This window comes from Chiloscyllium plagiosum, unplaced genomic scaffold (genome assembly GCF_037043375.1).
Source record: "Chiloscyllium plagiosum isolate Xiang-an unplaced genomic scaffold, Cpla_swu_hap1 HiC_scaffold_30, whole genome shotgun sequence".
NCBI classification, from domain to species: domain Eukaryota; kingdom Metazoa; phylum Chordata; class Chondrichthyes; order Orectolobiformes; family Hemiscylliidae; genus Chiloscyllium; species Chiloscyllium plagiosum.
The window spans coordinates 26,275,878-26,294,879 of record NW_028270168.1 but is presented as its reverse complement, the minus strand read 5'-3'; the positions used below and the strand labels follow the sequence as shown (position 1 = coordinate 26,294,879).

The following is a 19,002-nucleotide window of genomic DNA, read 5'->3' as shown; positions in this document are numbered from 1 at the left end:
ATCACTATCACCGTTGGAGATGGGTGTTGAGGGCAAAATCTCTAAATTAAGTTAGGGAGAATAGGGAATAGTGAATTGTAAGGATCATGCTGAGCGACTTCAGAGGGGACATTAGCAAGTTGGCCAAATGGGCAGACAAATGTGAGGTAATGCATTTTTTGTAGAAGAAACATGGAGAGACTCAATGGTACAACCCTAAGGGGTGAACAAAAGCAGAAGGACCTCAGGGTTCACATGTATAATTCTCAGAAAGTGGCCAGGCAAGTTGACACAATTTTTAGGAAAGCTTATATGGGATCCTTGCGTTTACAAATAGAGGCATAGAATATAAAAACAAGAAAGTGATGCTACCTCGCTACAAATCATTGGTGAGACCACTTTTGGAGTATTGTATTCAGTTCTGGGCATCTTATTTAAGGAAGGATGAAGAGAATGCAAAGTAGATTTACTAGAATGAAACCAGGAATGAGAGTTTTAGATACAAGGAAAGATGAGAAAAATTGGGCTTAATGTCCTTGGAGATGTTCAAAATTATGGACTATTCTGACAAAGTAAAGAAGGATGTTCTTTTTCCTCATTTGTATATCAGTAACTAGGGATTGCAATATCAAGTTTGTCAGCAAGAGAACTAGGATGGAGATGAAGGGAAACTTCTTCATTCAGAAAATTGTCAGGATTTGAAATGCACTGCCTGGAAGAGTGGCAGACATGGATGCAATGGGAGGTTACAAAAGAAAGCTGGATATATATTTGAAAGTGATGAATTTAGAGAATAACGAAGTTAGGGCTAAAGGATAGGACTAGCTGGGGGCTCTTTCAGGAACAGTTACAGACACAATGGGTTGCATGGCCTCATTCTGTACTGTAAAATTCTATGATTCCGTGGGAAAAATCTTTGCTTGTAACAGTGCAATACCTCTTTGCCCCCACCTACTATTAATGGGGGCAATGTTGGTGATAAAGAAAGTTATTTCTGGAAATGATAGTAGGTCAAGACCCTAAAGGTCAGGCATACACTAATAGTGCACTGTTAAATCCAAACACAAGTCAGGCTCTGTATCAAAATTAAGGCTTATATCATTCACTGTTCCTAAAGCAAATAGGTTAAAATATTGGTTTTCCTTTAAGCTTACAACAAAATTTCAAGGGTTGAGAAAATTCCACTCAGAAATAATCAGCTGAATTGGGAAACATGTTCCCAAATAGAAAAAGCAACCAACACTTAAGCTTTGTTTATTTTCTGAAATTCTACAACAATCCTTGCAACAATGACTTGACCAAATGATTCTGGCATACATGAGTAAATTCATCAGTTCAGATATAAAGACAGCCATAGGTTACAGAACAGTATTGTAGTCCTGTCCCTACCTACAGTCCCTTCCAGCACAGCTCACTACTGGCAGCACTATATTATTGATTATCCCCAATAGTTCCTCATACAATCTTGACATTGGAACCAGGTGCCATACTTTCAGTAAGTCCTTTTAAGGCACAGTCATTCCAATGCAATTACATATGAATAGAGATACATTTAACATGAATTATTGCATGGTAAAGAGTTTCAGGTATAAAAGAATTAGCTTCAGTTAGTATACCTCAATCCATTACATGATCCATTTCACCTTTGAAAATAAGTTAATTCAAAAATCATTTACTATCATAACATTTTTCACAAACGAAGGAATATTTAAAGCTGTCATCAGAACTGATTTTATTTAGAGAACAGTGTTATGTATATCATATTATATGTGGTTCAGAAATTTTGTATATTAAATTATCTTGAAGTGATTGGTTATTTGAAATACCTAAAACTATGCATAAATGTTTCACTGCTGTGAGTTATCCTCAAACCTGAAGTAGGGATGCCCTCTGCAGGATGTTGCTGAAACCAACATGCTATTTAAACTGAGTAGCTAATACAAAATGTAGTCAGGAAATAATTAGATGGAGATCTTGCCCTCCTTTGTCGCAAAAGTACTTAGACAACTTGTGATTGTTTTCATATCAAGATGATGGAAGCTAATGTTGGAGAATGGAGTATTTCACAATTCTGGTTTAATTGAAATTCTGGTTTAAGAGACTGAAGCTTCTTCTACATAGTGTACCAAACTCAATCTCAGCAGAGTACTCTTAGTGACCAGGATGCCACTTGTTAACCATCCTTAGATTTGCAAATTGATAGCAGTGCTGTCCTTTGGATTCAAGCAAGGAACTAGATTGAGACTGGCAAAGCATCATGTCTTTTCAAACAGGAATTAACCACATTTATAAGGTCTCCGATTGAACCCAGTCACCATGAATCGTCTAATTCTGAGGTCATTGCTTTTTAAGTAGTTTGATATTCCACAGTTAAACAGCAGAAAGCCAAACAATAATTAAAATACAAGCATAAAATACAGGCAAGCACTAAATATATTAGCTGGAATATATTTCTGCTAAAGTTAAGGACCCAGAATGTATATATTCTATTTCGGCCTCTAACCTGTTGCATAATGCAATGTGAGATGACAGCTGATCACTTACATTAACGTGTTTTGCTTTGCCACCTTCATCCCTTATCCATATCCATATTCAACTTCCAATTTTCTACTTATAGTACTCTGGAGCCAGATTTCGCTGCTCCTTGGATGCTGCCTGAACTGCTGTGCTCTTCCAGCACCACTAATCCAGAATCTGGTTTCCAGCATCTGCAGTCATTGTTTTTACCTGGTTAAATATTAAAGTCTAGCCTCAAGCCTGTTGATTTTACCTCTCTTCTGTAGGGAATTCTCCATTGCAAGTCGCTGCCCCCTTTCATAGCCATGATCAGGAGCTAGCCTATTAAGTTGGTATAATATTTTTGTTTATTCATGTCCTTGCTCAGTCATTTAACATATGACATCTAAAAGAAACCCATGAGAATGAAGTATGTGATCGAAGTGGATAAGAATATGAGAAAGAATTTTCTTCAGTTAGTTGATTATTTTTTAGATTAGATTCCCCAAAGTGTGGAAACAGGCCCTTCGGCCCACCAAGCTCACACCGACCCTCCGAAGAGCAACCCACCCAGACCCATTCCCCTACACCTAACACTACGAGCAATTTAGCATGGCCAATTCACCTAACCTGCACATCTTTAGACTGTGGGAGGAAACCGGAGCACCCGGAGGAAACCTGGGCAGAGAACGTGCAAACTCCACACAGACAGTTGCCCGAGGCAGGAATTGAACTCGGGTCCCTGGCGCTGTGAGGTAGCAGTGCTAACCACTGAGCCACTGTGCCGCCCTTTGAAAATTGTGTGTTTGTTTCAGACTTTGAATTTATTTTTAAATTATATTTAAATGTAACAATCTCTTCCAATAAGGGCCAAAGTATCAGGCTATAACTATTTCTCACTTTTGAATTTTTTCTAGCTGCAAACTACTGCTCAAAAATGATAATAATTCAGCTATTTTGCCCAAAAATACATGCTGATCTAGATTTCCACAGATCAACCTTCTGCAAGGAAATTAATGGTAGCTTCTGCACAGCAGGTCTGTGAAATACTTTCATTAAAAGACTAGATATCATGCACATCCTGAAAACAAAAAAAAACTTGACATATCCTAACTTATCCTTTCAGAAGAATCATCCATACTTCCTGTGATAATATTCAATTATTTATTACATGATTGCCAGACTTTTGCTTCTGTATATTGCTAGGAAATGGATTGATCATCTTTTTGTGTAAAGAACAAACTTTATCTTTGATAGTTTAAATTGAAAGTTCTTTGTCCTATTGTCAAGTTCAGTTTGAAGTGATGGCTCAGATTTGCTTTTTCAATGCTACTTACCACCTTGACTGCCTCTATAAGCTCACAGACACCTCAGGCTGAATCTTTATATGTTTTGGCTAAATGTATTTTTTGTTGAGTTTTGTTCTTCATCCAAAACTCAGTTCATGAATTAAATAGCATGCCCCTTTGGCACCATTCTCATCAGACGCCAACCCAATTCTCTCACTAGTTGTAGTCAGAAATACTTGTTACTGATGGGATATCTTGGGAAGTCCTGGCATCCCTGCACTGGAACCATCTTTAGTCCCCAGCCATGCACCCAGTCAAGCATTGTCCCCAGCCATGCACCCAGTCAAAGTTGCCATTCACTGTGAACATAAGCAGCCATAAACCAACATTTCTCAGGGCACACAGGTGGCAAGGCTGACATTTCCTAATATATACAAAAGCACATTGCTATACCTATTGCAGAATAGGCATCAGGCCAGAGATCACCTGTCCTTAGCCATATTCCCACATACAACCCTGTAAGTCACTATTACTCTTTCGCCAAAGCTCACAGTGGCCCAGCATCTTATCATTGTTCAATGTGGGACCATCACACACAGGGAAGATTTCAAACAGTTCAAACATCATCTTTATTCACCAACACCAAAACCAAACAGAAATTAAACAAACAGAAGTTGTATTTGTTTCTCAGAACAGAAACAAACTGTTTGCTTGTCAAGAACCTATAATTTTACAGTTAATGAACGATCACTGTACCATCTCTTATTTACTGGAATCGGGTGTCATTAAAGTCCTGACTGACTTGCAGTGCCCAACTCTGCAGTGCTCCATCAAGCTGAAGGTGATGTTCCTCCCACTCAATTGTTCAACGTCCTCACACTTCTCAGAAGACTGCTCCCACTCCCCCAGTTCATTAGCATTTTTACATTCTCTATTTGCATGCTCCATTTATGCAGAGAGTAGCCTTGTCTCCCAGAAACTATCTTTGTGAGCTGTGTGTCCCTTCAAATGCAGCAAGGACAGGAGAGTTTCCAAGGATATAGAGATCATGGAAGCTGCAGGTTATAATGTGCAAACCCCTAAGAAAATAGCCATGATGTGGAGGTACCGATGTTGGACTGGGGTGGACAAAGTCAGAATCACATGATACTAGGTTCTAGTCCAATAGGTTTATTTGAGATCAGAAGCTTTTGCAGCACTGCCTCTTCAACAGGACTTCACCTGAAGAAGGGGCAGCGCTTTGAAAGCTTGTGATTTCAAGTAAATCTGTTGGACTATAGCCTGGTGTCATGTGACTTCTGACTAATGAAACATAACTGATGATCACAGCTGATTTGCACATTGATGGAATGGAACCATTTTTGATTGATGAACTCAGTTCCATTATGATGTGGTCCTCTCAGCATAATGTGTATATAGTCTATCATGCCCTGCACGTGTGGAATCCAGCTATATTGGCAAAGCCTACTGACCAAGCTGCAGCCCTAACCTTATCAGGGGGAAATGAGATGAAGCAGTGTGTTCTGGCACAAATGATATCAATACCAACCCTGATACTTATGTGGGTGAACGGTTGAGAGATCATTTCCTCTGGCTCCTTTGAAGTAAAAAATCATATTACAGTTCAAGCTATCACCTTAATGGCCATTGGAATAGGATACCACTAACTCTTTCAGGTCACAAGTCCTGCTCCAGCAATTCATGTGCTCAGATCACCTCCAAGCAGTGATATCCAACAAACTTAGTAATGTTGGCTTAGGGGTGTAGACTCATCAATATATTAGAGAATATGTCCTCTGCTCTTCAAATAAGTGCTATGGGAACTTCTTTTACAGATAGTTCCTGATTTACAAATGCCCAACTTACAGACTTTCATATTTACAACCAAGATCCCATATAAGGGATTAATATTAATTTTAAAGATCCAACATGCAAATATTTGTTAGTACTTACAAATGGTTATTTTATATTATACTGTATTATGTCCTGACTTCCATATAAATCGACTTACGAACATATTCAGGAACAGAATTCATTTGTAACCCATAGGTTGGCTGTATCCCTTTCAGAGTGCAAACAGGTTCTCTGTTCAAAGTCTTATCTGAAAAACGTCACTTTCACATCTGCAGCATTCTCACAAAGCTATACTGAAATATTAGCCTACCAAGTGTGCTCAAACCCTAACGCAGGGCTTAAACTCATGACCTTCAGACTTAGAGGGAAGAGAGTCAAAGTTGGCATGTAATAGAATGCAATGGAATATGTTTTTGTATGCTGTTCTTATGAATGATTTTATAATAACATTGAAGGGGAAATGTGGAGATTTAGAAAATTTAAAGACATCTTTAGAAAATGCTGGAAATCTACAGCAGGCCCAAGCATATCTGGAAAGAAAAATGTCACGTTATGTTTTTAACACAGTTCATTAATAAGAATCGATGGTGAAGTATCTGCACCCAACAATGCTTTTCCTGTTTAATCTATAGGTATGCACACAAGTAAATAATTATTTCAGTACGTAAGTATTAATGGTAGCCCACTAGAAAATGTATGAGCAAGAATTCAGGTCAGCTTTAGGTTTTAGAGGTTTTAGAGGTTAACTTTTGGGATTGCAGTGCCCAAGTGAAAATAAGCAACTTCTAACACCCAATATTGTAATCATAATTAATCCCTAATGACTAATTAGATACTGTTTCGCATAGGGGTGATTGGGAAGTGATTCACTGCATTGCAATTCTACCCAATGACAAGTTGTGTATTCTGACTGTAGTTTTTTTTATCCATTAAAGCATAAGGAGTAGCTTTGTGACACAAGGTCCCTGATTATCAACCTGGATAATAGCTAAATGTGCTCAGTTAAATATCAATGGACAGAAAATTTGTACAAAAGCTTCACATAGATAAAGACTTTTTTAAAAACTTTTGTGAGACGGAAGGTTTAAACAGTTGTATGTGAAAGACACTATTTAAATATGAATATGTTTTAATATTTAAGTATCTGGCAAAGTTTATACCATGATGTTCTATAATAATATCATTTAACTGCACACCCCTTTCATGACACAAATGCACGTAGAGAGTTGAGAACAAAATTACTGTCACCCTTTACTGCAAATGATTCAGTACTTTTCCATTACCACAGATTTAAATAATGGCTTGCACATTATACCACAGATGTGGTCTATAACACATGGAATGATTTCCTATAATCCAGTGCAATATCATGAGCAAGAAATTGTATAGCTCCTTTCACTTGGCACAATGTCCCAAGGATCTTTTGAAGAGGAGCAGCAGACACTAAGCAGGCAGGAAGACGGACAGAACTTGAATTATACAGCACCATATCCAGTTCCCACGTTGCTCCAAAATGCTGTACAATAAATGTAACTTTTGATTATCCATCATCTTTACATTGTCAAATTTAATAGCCACAAACAGCAAAAGAATGAATAACCAGATAATTATGTTTTTGTTGGTGGTGTCAATTGAAGGAAAACATCTTTGGTCAAATTTACGTGATTTAAGAAACATTAATAATTAACAGCCCCTGTATTACTGCAGCTCAATTTCAATTGAATGATCAAATAAATGAAAACATTTTAAATACTGTAACTGGCCAATTTCCACAGCATTATTCATAGGTAGCCCATACCTTTGGCAAAATTGTCGGACAAGAATTTGTATTCTCTTTTGACAACGTCGTTCAGTCTCGGCCAAAGCAGCACAAATGGTCTCAAGGTTTTAAGCACAGTTTATATCCAACACAAATTGTGGTTCCATGATATATTTTTGCGTTGTTAGCTTTAAAAAAGTCACTCGAGAAGCTGAACCTGCACACAAAACTAACCAGACCATGAAGATAAACTAGTCACTAGTGGATATTACAATTAACTGCGAACCTTTGTGAGTCTTCAAGGAGGTTCTTAACATTAAATTTCTTTCAGGTGCAAATCGGCACGTTTTAAAGTTTTTGCGTTTTGACTGTACACCAATGTTTGTAATGCTATAGTGAACTATAAACCGATGTTTATAGTAAATATTTATATTTTGTGAGTTTATAAATTGCATTACTAACAGGTGTTGGACGATTGATTTAAACGTTTTTTTTTGTGGTAAACCCATTTTCAGATGGATTAAGAAACCGCATCGGGTTATGATTCTTAACTATATCAGATAATATATTAACGCAACAAAGTTTTTTTTATTGAACTATAAACATTGCCCAATGCCATGTCCATGGTCGATTTTACATTTTAGCAATAGCAAATGAGCTCGGACAGAAACTAGAGCTCAAAAACACCTTTGAAAACGCATACAATGTTGTGCATGTTTCGCAATATTGAATGGGATAAAATAAATTCTTGTTCGTAATTTCAGCTGCCAATCTGTGCTCCATCTTTAAACCTAAAGCTTAGGTACTCCCTGTGAGAAAATAGCTTATATAAGTGAATTGAGAGGTTGTTGTGTCTGTAGCAGTAGCTTAGCTTCTAGTCTTTGACAAGGTCAGCTTAATTCAGTAGAAAACCATACCAGGAAATGACCATACTTCCTTTACAATATATTTTTTTTTCTAAAAATAATTGCTCTATCATGATTTGTTGATAATTTATACATAATGTGAAACTTGGAAGTTAGTATTGGAACTCTGATGGATGCTTTAGATACAAAATTTATCCTGTACCCAGGTCAATAGATTGGATTAGCAGAATCCAGTCCAAGTGTAATGTGAAAAATACAGCAACTCATAACTTCAGTTTGGGTGGGTGTTAGTGCCCATCCTGAAGCTGGTTTTGTGACAGGGTGCATTTCATCACATGGGAGGGTGCTGGGAGGGAGCCGGCCACCTTTCTGCCACTGCCCAGAACAGTGGGGCGGTGAATTCACTTCATGGAAACTCGAAAAGCAAAAACAAAATCACTCAAGAAGCTGACCCTGCCCACAAAATCAGTCTTACTCCACGGTTAAGCTAATCACTATTGGGTCTTTCAATTAACTGTGATTCCTGTCAGACTTATCTGTGAATTTCAAGGTTAGGGGAGACCTGTCTGAAGGCAATCAATGCCTAACCAAGGGGCCCCGCATTGGGTAGGGGAGAGCCAACTCAAAGTCACCTCATGCTCTTGCTAATGAAGTTTCCTCCATTCCCGCCATAACTTGTCATCAAGCAACCATGGACTGGTCTGTGACCAATTTTTCAGCTTTTCGTGAGTGCTATGCCACCTGCTCCTGTTGGCAGTTGTCAAGCAATGAACTGCTGCTGGCCTTTGATTAGCCATTGCTTCCCAATGGAGTGGTTGGATTTCTAGTCTGAGGTCCTTTAACCTGCCCACCGATGCCCAGTTAAATGTCTTCCTGGGAGAAGGAGATACGAGTCTCTCACTGGCTTTTCAACAGGTGGACAAGACCTCCAATAAATATTGCTCTTCATTTCTCAAAAATGTTGGCAGAGACATAATTGTGGAAATAGAATTTGTATTGCATCTTCCCAACACAGCATATCATATTTTTTAAAATGGCTTTGATATGGATTAACTTTACTTAAATAGTGACAATATATTTAAATTAACTGGTTGTATTAAAATTAAAATATACGTATTGATTTTTAAAAACTGAAATTTTAATACTTAAAAACTGAAACCTGCATTAGTCTTAAATATTTTATAGATACAAGGCTTCCCCTTTTGTTTAGCTTTCCCAGGTCACAGAGTCATAGAGATGTACAGCATGGAAACAGACCCTTCAGTCCAACCCAATCTAGTCCCACCTGCCAGCACCCGGCCCATATCCCTCCAAACCCTTCCTATTCATATACCCGTCCAAATGCCTCTTAAATGTTGCAATTGTATCAGTCTCCACCACATCCTCTGGCAGCTCAGTCCACACATGTACCACCCTCTGTGTGAAAAAGTTGCCCCTTAGGTCTCTTTTATATCTTTCCCCTCTCACCCTAAACCTCTGCCCTCTAGTTCTGGACTCCCCAACCCCAGGGAAAAGACTTTGCCTATTTATCCTATCCATGCCCCTCATAATTTTGTAAACCTCTATAAGATCACTCCTCAGCCTCCGATGCTCCAGGGAAAACAGCCCCAGCCTGTTCAACCTCTCACTGAGCTCAGATCCTCCAACCCTGGCAACATCCTTGTAAATCTTTTCTGAACATTTTCAAGTTTCACAACATCTATCTAATAGGAAGACCAGAGTTGCATGCAATATTCCAACAGCGGCCTAACCAATGTCCTGTACAGCTGTTAACATGACCTCCCAACTCCTGTACTCAATACTCTGACCAATAAAGGAAAGCATACCAAACGCCTTCTTCACTATCCTATCTACCTGCGACTCCACTTTCAAGGAGCTATGAACCTGCACTCCAAGGTCTCTTTGTTCAGCAACACTCCCTACGACCTTACCATTAAGTGTATAAGTCCTGCTAAGATTTGCTTTCCCAAAATGCAGTCCCTCGCATTTATCTGAGTTAAACTCCATCTGCCACTTCTCAGCCCATTGGCCCATCTGGTCCAGATCCTGTTGTAATCTGAGGTAACCCCTTCGCTGTCCACTGCAGCCTCCAAATTTGGTGTCATCTGCAAATTCACTAACTGTACCTCTTATGCTTGCATCCAAATCATTTATGTAAATGACAAAAGGTAAAGGGCCCAGCACCGATCCTTGTGGCACTCCACTGGTCACAAGCCTCCAGTCTGAAAAACAACCCTCCACCACCACCCTCTGTCTTCTACCTTTGAGCCAGTTCTGTATCCAAATGGCTAGTTCTCCCTGTATTCCATGAGATCTAACCTTGCTAATCAGTCTCCAATGGGGAACCTTGTTGAACGCCTTACTGAAATCCATATAGATCACATCTACTGCTCTGCCCTCATCAAACATATTAGCTTCTGGACTCCAATCACTACTAGTCTGCACAGTGCATTAATACTGATAGCTCTTGGTGGAGGTTGACTGCAGACACAAAACTATATCCTACTTTTCTCCAGAACTCTCGCATCAAATATAGCTGAGCAGTTATTTATATCAAGTAATTCTATTTACAGTCTAGCGAGAAAGGAGACCTTCAAGTGCACTGTCTTAAAATTGCTCCCAGTTTTTAAACTGATTATGTTAAATTAATTAGGAGTGACATTTTAAAAATATTAATAAACTAGACAGCGAGCACAGTCCATTGGTCAGAATGGGTCATTTAACTAACCACTCTGATGCTATTGGCAAAGCATTCTTTGACAACTTTTCTGGTTTTATCTGCATTGAAGGCAATCTGGTATTCCTCCATTTGCCAGGCCAGCTCACTCCATCATTTGAAATTGACTTCAAGCCTCTTTTAAATGAGACCACCAAGCTGAGGGCACAGGAGGCACAAAGGTCTGAAACAAATGTAAACTGTAGGATTTAGGGAAGATGATGGCTGAGTGACAATATCACTCAACTAATCCTCCAGACACCCGGATAACATTCTTGGGACCTGAATTCAAATCTGGCTGTGGCAGATGGTGGAACTCAAATTTAATAAAAGAAAATTGTTGTCGATTGTTGGGAAAAACACATCTGGTTCACTAAGGTCCTTGGGAAGGGAATTTGCTTGGTCTATCCTACATGTGACTCCAGACCCACAGAGGTTGACTCTTAAAACAAAAACAGAAGGTGCTGGAAAAGCTCAGCAGGTCTGGCAACATCTGTGAAGATAATTCAGAGTTAACATTTTGGGTCCAGTGACTCTTCCTCAGTACCGATGGTAGCTAGGAAAATGTCAGTTTCTATTTTAAAAATAGGGTGGGGGTAGGGGATAAGGAGTAAACTATAGTAGGGATCAAGCCCAAAGATAAAGAAGAACAGTTGGACAAAGAAGTCAATAACGATCTGGCTGATGTTGTTCTTCCAGCTTGCGCTGAGCTTCGCTGGAGCACTGCAGCAAGTCTGAGACAGAGATGTTGGCCAGGGAATATAGTGGTGTATTAAAGTGGCAGGCAACTGGAAGCTCGGGGTCTTTTTGCAGGCAGAACATAGATGTTTTGCGAATTGTTCACCCAGTCCATGCATCGTTTCCCCAATTTGGACAAGACCACATTGTGAGCAGTGAATGCAGTAAACTAGATTGAGAGAAGTAGGAGAAAGCGAGGACTGCAGATACTGGTGGAGATCAGAGTCAAAAAGTGTGGCACTGGAAAAGCACAGCAGGTCAGGCAGCATCCAAGGAGCAGGAGAGTCGACATTCCAGGCATAAGCCCTTCATCAGCAATGTGTGAGAAGTGCAGAAAAAGTGCTGCTTCACCTGGAAGTTATAGTTGGGCCCTTGGATATTGAGGAGGGAGGAGATAAATGGGCAGGTGTTATACCTTTGGCGTTTGCAGGGGAAGGTGCCATGGGCATAGGGAGTGAAGGAAGAGGTTGACTCTTAATTGTCCTCTGGCAGCCAGGGATTTGCATAAATACTGGCCTAGCCAGTGGAGTGTAGAAGGTCGAGGGGTGACTTTGTAGAGGTTTATAAAATCATGAGAGGTATAGATAAAGGTAAATGACAGGTATCTTTTCCCTAGGTGAGGGATTGCAAAACAAGGGGGAATATTTTTAAGGTGAGAGGAGAAAGTTTAAAAAATACATGGGGTGGTTCACGTGTGGAATAACTTCCAGAGGAAGTGGTGGATGCAGGTGCAATGTTTAAAAGACATTTGGATAAGTACATGAATAAGAAATGGTTGGAGGGATATGGGCCAGACACAGGCAGGTGGGACTAGTTTAGTTTGGGATTATGTTCGGCATGGATTGGTTGGTCCGAAGAGTATGTTTCCATGCTGTAAGGCTCTATGACTCTGTGATACCCATATCCTGAAATAAATTAACTGGAAAAAAAACCACTTCATTGTCAGAAGGAGCCTTCAGGCTGGGGGTGGTGATGATCAGGCAGGGGACAGAGCATCTGGAAACTAAATGATCTTTATGAATGCAATGAGCCCAGGAGGAACATAAAGATCACAAAGCTTCTCCAAGATCTAGGATAATCATTTTACTCTAAACACCATTTTTATGGCAGTATCTAGCCATAGATCTCCTATTTAATATGCAGACAGACATTTGTTTCAGGTGTGAACCATGACTAACATGATAAGCAGGTAATACATTTTTGGTGCACTATGTGCATGCTCCTTCAATATTGAATATTTAAGCTTCTTCATGCCTGTAAAATAGACATGGTTATTGTTATATCTTCTGAATCCTATTAGATAAAACCACACTTTAGATTCAAAAGACTGGAACTTCATCAGATGTATTTCTTGCTTCTCTCCATGCGGCTGATGAACTGAAACATTGGGCAGAACTTTCCCAGTCACTGAACAACCATGTGCATGGATGAGAAAGTTGGGAAAATCATGTGAGATTAGCAGTGGGGAGATTTCCAACGTGGAACCAACAATTGTATAGTGAGACAAGATTCTCACTAGCAAGTGATGAGAAGACTATTTGTATGCATTATCATCTCGCTGTTAGTTAATCTCACCTCATTGTTACGAAGCTTTCCATTCTCCTACCACTGGATAGAGACTGATGGTGACAATTCCTGACATGAAATTCAGCACAGTAACCTGGTGACCCCAGCTGGCCGCTTATTCTTCCAGTCCTCGAATCTTGTGCTACAACCACACGCACCCCTCATCTACCAAGAACTCCAGACCGTGTCATAAAAGTGGGCAATTTCCCTCTGTTTGATATATTTGGGCAATTGACAGGGACAGTGCAAGGCAACTCAGAAGTACCAGCATCTGGCTTGGTGCACGGCTCAGCTTCAAGAATGGTGCACAGACAATGAGGTGAGTTTGGAATGATAGCATGAGAAATCTTGCTGGGGCTCACAGAGAAAGCCTTCATGAAATTCATCAAAATTGACACAGTTGATTTCTGGTAAAATTTAGCCCATTGTTAATCGGCACATGACTACAGTGCAGCCGTGAATGGAATATCCTGATTTATGTATAAGAACGATTAGTTCTTAGCTCTTTACAAATAACATAACAATATTACAATTATCACCAAATGTCTCAGCCATTGTTTGGGATGTTCCTTGAACTTGCCTGTTACATTATAAAAAGACATTGTTTCAAATGAGATCTTATGTTATTTATTAAAGAATATTTTTCACAACTGTATAAATATTTATTTAAAAAATCAATTCCAGATGAGGAGCCTATTAGACGATTCATTTTTAAAATTCGGCTAAAGTATTAACAAAAAAACTGTATAGCTGATATACATCTCAGCAACAAAATCAGACTCATTGCAATTAGTACCATAATCTGAAGTATTTTGTGAACACAAGGTGCCTATGAGGTTTTAACAAATCTACTAACAAATTTTCTTAAATTCTACTAGCATAATCCTTTGGCTCGCAAAAAATATTCAAGAACATGATTGAACCCCAATACACTGTCTTACTCGATGAAATAACAAACAAGGTAGAATGTGGTTACTGTGGATTTTCACACACTGCCGAGAATGTTAGTACAGTCCTAACCAAGAATTTAGAAACATTACAATGTGGTCAAAGCTGAAAAGCAAATACTGTGTCATTAGCTTCTAAAACAGTTGAGTACAAGGTGTAGTCCAGCTGAAGCAACACTGAGTATACTTTGAATCACAGATACTCCCATTTAAAACATGTGAAATAAGAGCAGAAATGGTCACTCATCCCTTTGAGCCTGTTCCACCATTCAATAGAGTCATAGAGATGTACAGCATGGAAACAGACCCTTCGGTCCAACCCGTCCATGCCGACCAGATATCCCAACCCAAATCTAGTCCCACCTGCCAGCACCCGGCCTATATCCCTCCAAACCTTTCCTATTCATATACCCATCCAAATGCCTCTTAAATGTTGCAATTGTATCAGCCTCCACCACATCCTCTGGCAGCTCATTCCATACACATACCACCCTCTGCGTGAAAAGGATGCCCCTTATGTCTCTTTTATATCTTTCGCCTCTCACCCTAAACCTATGCCCTCTAGTTCTGGGCTCCCCGACCCCAGGGAAAAGACTTTGTCTATTTATCCTATCCATGCCCATCATAATTTTGTAAACCTCTATAAGGTCGCTCCTCAGCCTCCGACGCTCCAGAGAAAACAGCCCCAGCCTGTTCAGCATCTCCCTGTAGCTCAGACCTCCAACCCTGGCAACATCCTTGTAAATCTTTTCTGAACCCTTTCAAGTTTCACAACATCTTTCCGATAGGAAGGAGACCAGAATTGCACGCAATATTCCAACAGTGGCCTAACCAATGTCCTGTACAGCCGCAACATGACCTCCCAACTCCTGTACTCAATACTCTGACCAATAAACGAAAGCATACCAAACGCCTTCTTCACTATCCTATTTACCTGCGACTCCACTTTCAAGGAGCTATGAACCTGCACTCCAAGGTCTCTTTGTTCAGCAACACTCCCTAGGACCTTACCATTGAGTGTATAAGTCCTGCTAAGATTTGCTTTCCCAAAATGCAGCACCTCGCAATTGTCTGAATTAAACTCCATCTGCCACTTCTCAGCCCATTGGCCCATCTGGTCCAGATCCTGTTGTAATCTGAGGTAACCCTCTTCGCTGTCCACTACACCTCCAATTTTGGTGTCATCTGCAAACTTACTAACTGTACCTCTTATGCTCGCATCCAAATCATTTATGTTAATGATGAAAAGTAGAGGGCCCAGCACCGATCCTTGTGGCACTCTACTGGTCACAAGCCTCTGGTCTGAAAAACAAACCTCTGTCTTCGACCTTTGAGCCAGCTCCATATCCAAATGGCTAGTTCTCCCTGTATTCCATGAGATCTAACCTTGCTAATCAGTCTCCCATGGGGAACCTTGTCAGACGCCTTACTGAAGTCCATATAGACTGCTGCTCTGCCCTCATCAATCTTCTTTGTTCTTTCTTAAAAATCCTCAATCAAGTTTGTGAGACATGATTTCCCACGCACAAAGCCATGTTGACTATCCCGAATCAGTCCTTGCCTTTCCAAATACATGTACATTCTGTCCCTCAGGATTCCCTCCAACAACCTGCCCAGGTTCACCGGTCTATAGTTCCCTGGCTTGTCTTTACCACCCTTCTTAAACAACCTCCAGTCTCCCAGTACCTCATCTGTGACTATCAATGATACAAATATCTCAGCAAGAGGCCCAGCAATCACTTCTCTAGCTTCCCACAGAGTTCTTGGGTACACCTGATCAGGTCCTGGGGATTTATCCACTTTTAACCGTTTCAAGACATCCAACACTTCCTCCTCTGTAATCTGGACATTTTGTAAGATGTCACCATCTTCCATATCCTTTTCCACAGTAAATATTGATGCAAAATATTCATGTAGTATCTCCCCCATTTTCTGTGGGTCCACACAAAGGTCGCCTTGCTGATCTTTGAGGGGCCCTATTCTCTCCTTAGTTATCCTTTTGTCCTTAATATATTTGTAAAAACCCTTTGGATTCTCCTTAATTCTATTTGCCAAAGCTATCTCATGTCCCCTTTTTGCCCTCCTGATTTCCCTCTTAAGTATACTCCTTTTTTTTTATACTCTTCTAAGGATTCACTCGATCTATCCTGTCTCTACCTGACATATGCTTCCTTCTTTTTCTTAACCAAACCCTCAATTTCTTTAGTCATCCAGCATTCCCAATACCTACCAGCCTTTCCTTTCACCCTGACAGGAATATACTTTCTCTGGATTCTTGTTATCTCATTTCTGAAGGCTTCCCATTTTCCAGCCGTCCCTTTACCTGCGAACATCTGCCCCTAATCAGCTTTCGAAAGTTCTTGTCTAATACCGTCAAAATTTGCCTTTCTCCAATTTAGAACTTCAACTTTTCTATCCTTTTCCATCACTATTTTAAAACGAATAGAATTATGGTCGCTGGCCCCAAAGTGCTCCCCCACTGACACCTCAGTCACCTGCCCTGCCTTATTTCCCAAGAGTAGGTCAAGTTTTGCACCTTCTCTAGTGGGTACATTCACATACTGAATCAGAAAATTGTCTTATACACACTTAAGAAATTCCTCTGCATCTAAACCTTTAACACTATGGCAGCCCTCGTCAATGTTTGCAAAGTTAAAATCCATAACTACCCTATTATTCTTACAGATAGCTGAGATCTCCTTACAAGTTTGCTTCTCAATTTCCTTCTGACTATTGGGGGGTCTATAATACAATTCCAATAAGGTGATCATCCCTTTCTTATTTCTCAGTTCCACCCAAATAACTTCCCTGGATGTATTTCCGGGAATATCCTCCCTCAGCACAGCTGTAATACTATCCCTTATCAAAAATACCACTCCCCATCCTCTCTTGCCTCCCTTTCTATCCTTCCTGTAGCATTTGTATCCCGGAACATTAAGCTGCCAGTCCTGCCCATCCCTGAGCCGTGTTTCCGTAATTGCTATGATATCCCAGTCCCACGTTCCTAACCATGCCCTGAGTTCATCTGCCTTCCCTGTTCGGCCCCTTGTATTGAAATAAATGCAGTTTAATTTATTAGTCCTACCTTGTCCCTGCCTGCCCTGACTGTTTGACTCACTTCTGTTCTCAACTGTACCCATCTCAGATCGATCTCTTTCCTCACTATCTCCCTGGGTTCCCCCCACCCCCCCCACCTTACTAGTTCAAATCCTCTCAAGCAGTTCTGGCAAATTTCCCTGCCAGTATATTAGTCCCCTTCCAATTTAGGTGCAATCCATCCTTCTTGTACAGATCACTTCTACCCCAAAAGAGATTCCAATGATCCAAAAATGTGAATCCTTCTCCCATACACCAGCTCCTCAGCCATGCATTCATTTGCTCTATCCTCCTATTCCTGTCATCACTAGCTCGTAGCACTGGGAGTAATCCAGATATTATTACCCTTGAGGACCACCTTTTTAAATTTCTGCCTAACTCTCTGTAATCTCCCTTCAGAGTCTCAACCTTTTCCCTTCCAATGTCGTTGGTTCCAATGTGGACAATGACCTCTAGCTGGCCCCTCTCCCCCGTGAGAACATTCTGCACCCTCTCTGAGACATCCTTGATCCTGGAACCAGGGAAACAACACACCATTCTGCTTTTTCTCTGCTGGCCACAGAAACGTCTGTCTGTACCTCTGACTACAGAATCCCTTAACACAATTGATCTCTTGGAAGCCAGTGTACCCCTCGTTGCATTACAGCCAGTCTCAATACCAGAAACTTGGCTGTTCGTGCTACGTTCCCCTGAGAATCCATCACTCACTGCATTTTCCAAAACAGCACACCTGTTTGAAATGGGTATATCCACAAAAGACTCCTGCACTCGCTGCCTACCTGTCTTACCCTTCCTGGAGTTAACCCATCTATGTGACTGTATCTGAGACTTTCCCCCCTTCCTCTTACTGCCATCCATCACATACTGTTGCTGTTGCAAATTCCTCATCGCTTCTATCTGTCTCTCCAACCAATCCACTCAGTCTGATAAGATTCGCATCCAACAGCATTTATGATAGATATAATCCGCAGTAACCCTTAAACTCTCTTTAAACTCCCACATCTGACAAGAAGTACATATCACTGCAAAGGCCATTTTTGCTCCTTCACAATCTACAGATCCAGAAAATAACACCATGGTGATCTTCTCCCTGAATTCCACCTTCCTGCATTATCTCAATATCCCTTAATTCTTTTAGTAGGCAAAATTATATAATTATTTATACGTCTTGAATATTCTGAGTGACTGAGCATTGAGTAATTCCTGAGCTGTAATCAAAGAGCTATATGACCTCAACAATCAAAAGTAGGCAACCCCAGTTATGTTTGTTATCTATTAGTTTCCATTTTTCAAACTTAATTTTGTTTTGCAGGGATCTATTTCATATTGCTTGATATTTTGGACAATTTTATAATTAGGACAGAAGATGGTCATTAAAAGCAAAACTACAGACCCTGCAGGAATTTTTGTTTACTTTCGTTTCACTGTTAGCAAAAAAGAAGGCTGTTAGATTATAGCACTTTTCAAAAGTACTACATTTTTACCATGATAATTGCATCTTTCTCCTTCTCTCCTGAAAGCATTAGCATAATTTGGACACTATCCAAGTATAACGTTCAACACTAAGAATTGGGGGAATTTTTGAATGCAGGGATGGAGGGAACACCACAGCCAAACTGCTTCAGCCTCACCTAAAGCCTCCTCATATTAACCTCCTACAAGGAGTTTTCGATAACAGCCAGGAAGACTTATTAGG

The 19,002-nt window shown here is 40.2% G+C and overlaps 1 long non-coding RNA gene across 2 annotated transcripts in view; it reads right to left on the bottom strand.

Moving 5' to 3' along the window:
• LOC122563646 (uncharacterized) overlaps positions 1-19,002 on the bottom strand; it is a 50,159-nt gene that overhangs the window by 12,497 nt on the left and 18,660 nt on the right. Inside the window, exon 1 of one of the 2 annotated variants that reach the window (XR_015752151.1) lies at positions 5,718-5,759. The exons of the other annotated variant lie outside the window; for it this stretch is intronic. This is a non-coding gene — a long non-coding RNA (uncharacterized LOC122563646). Of the gene's footprint in view, positions 1-5,717; positions 5,760-19,002 lie in introns of those variants that run through there. 2 annotated transcript variants of the gene reach the window in all.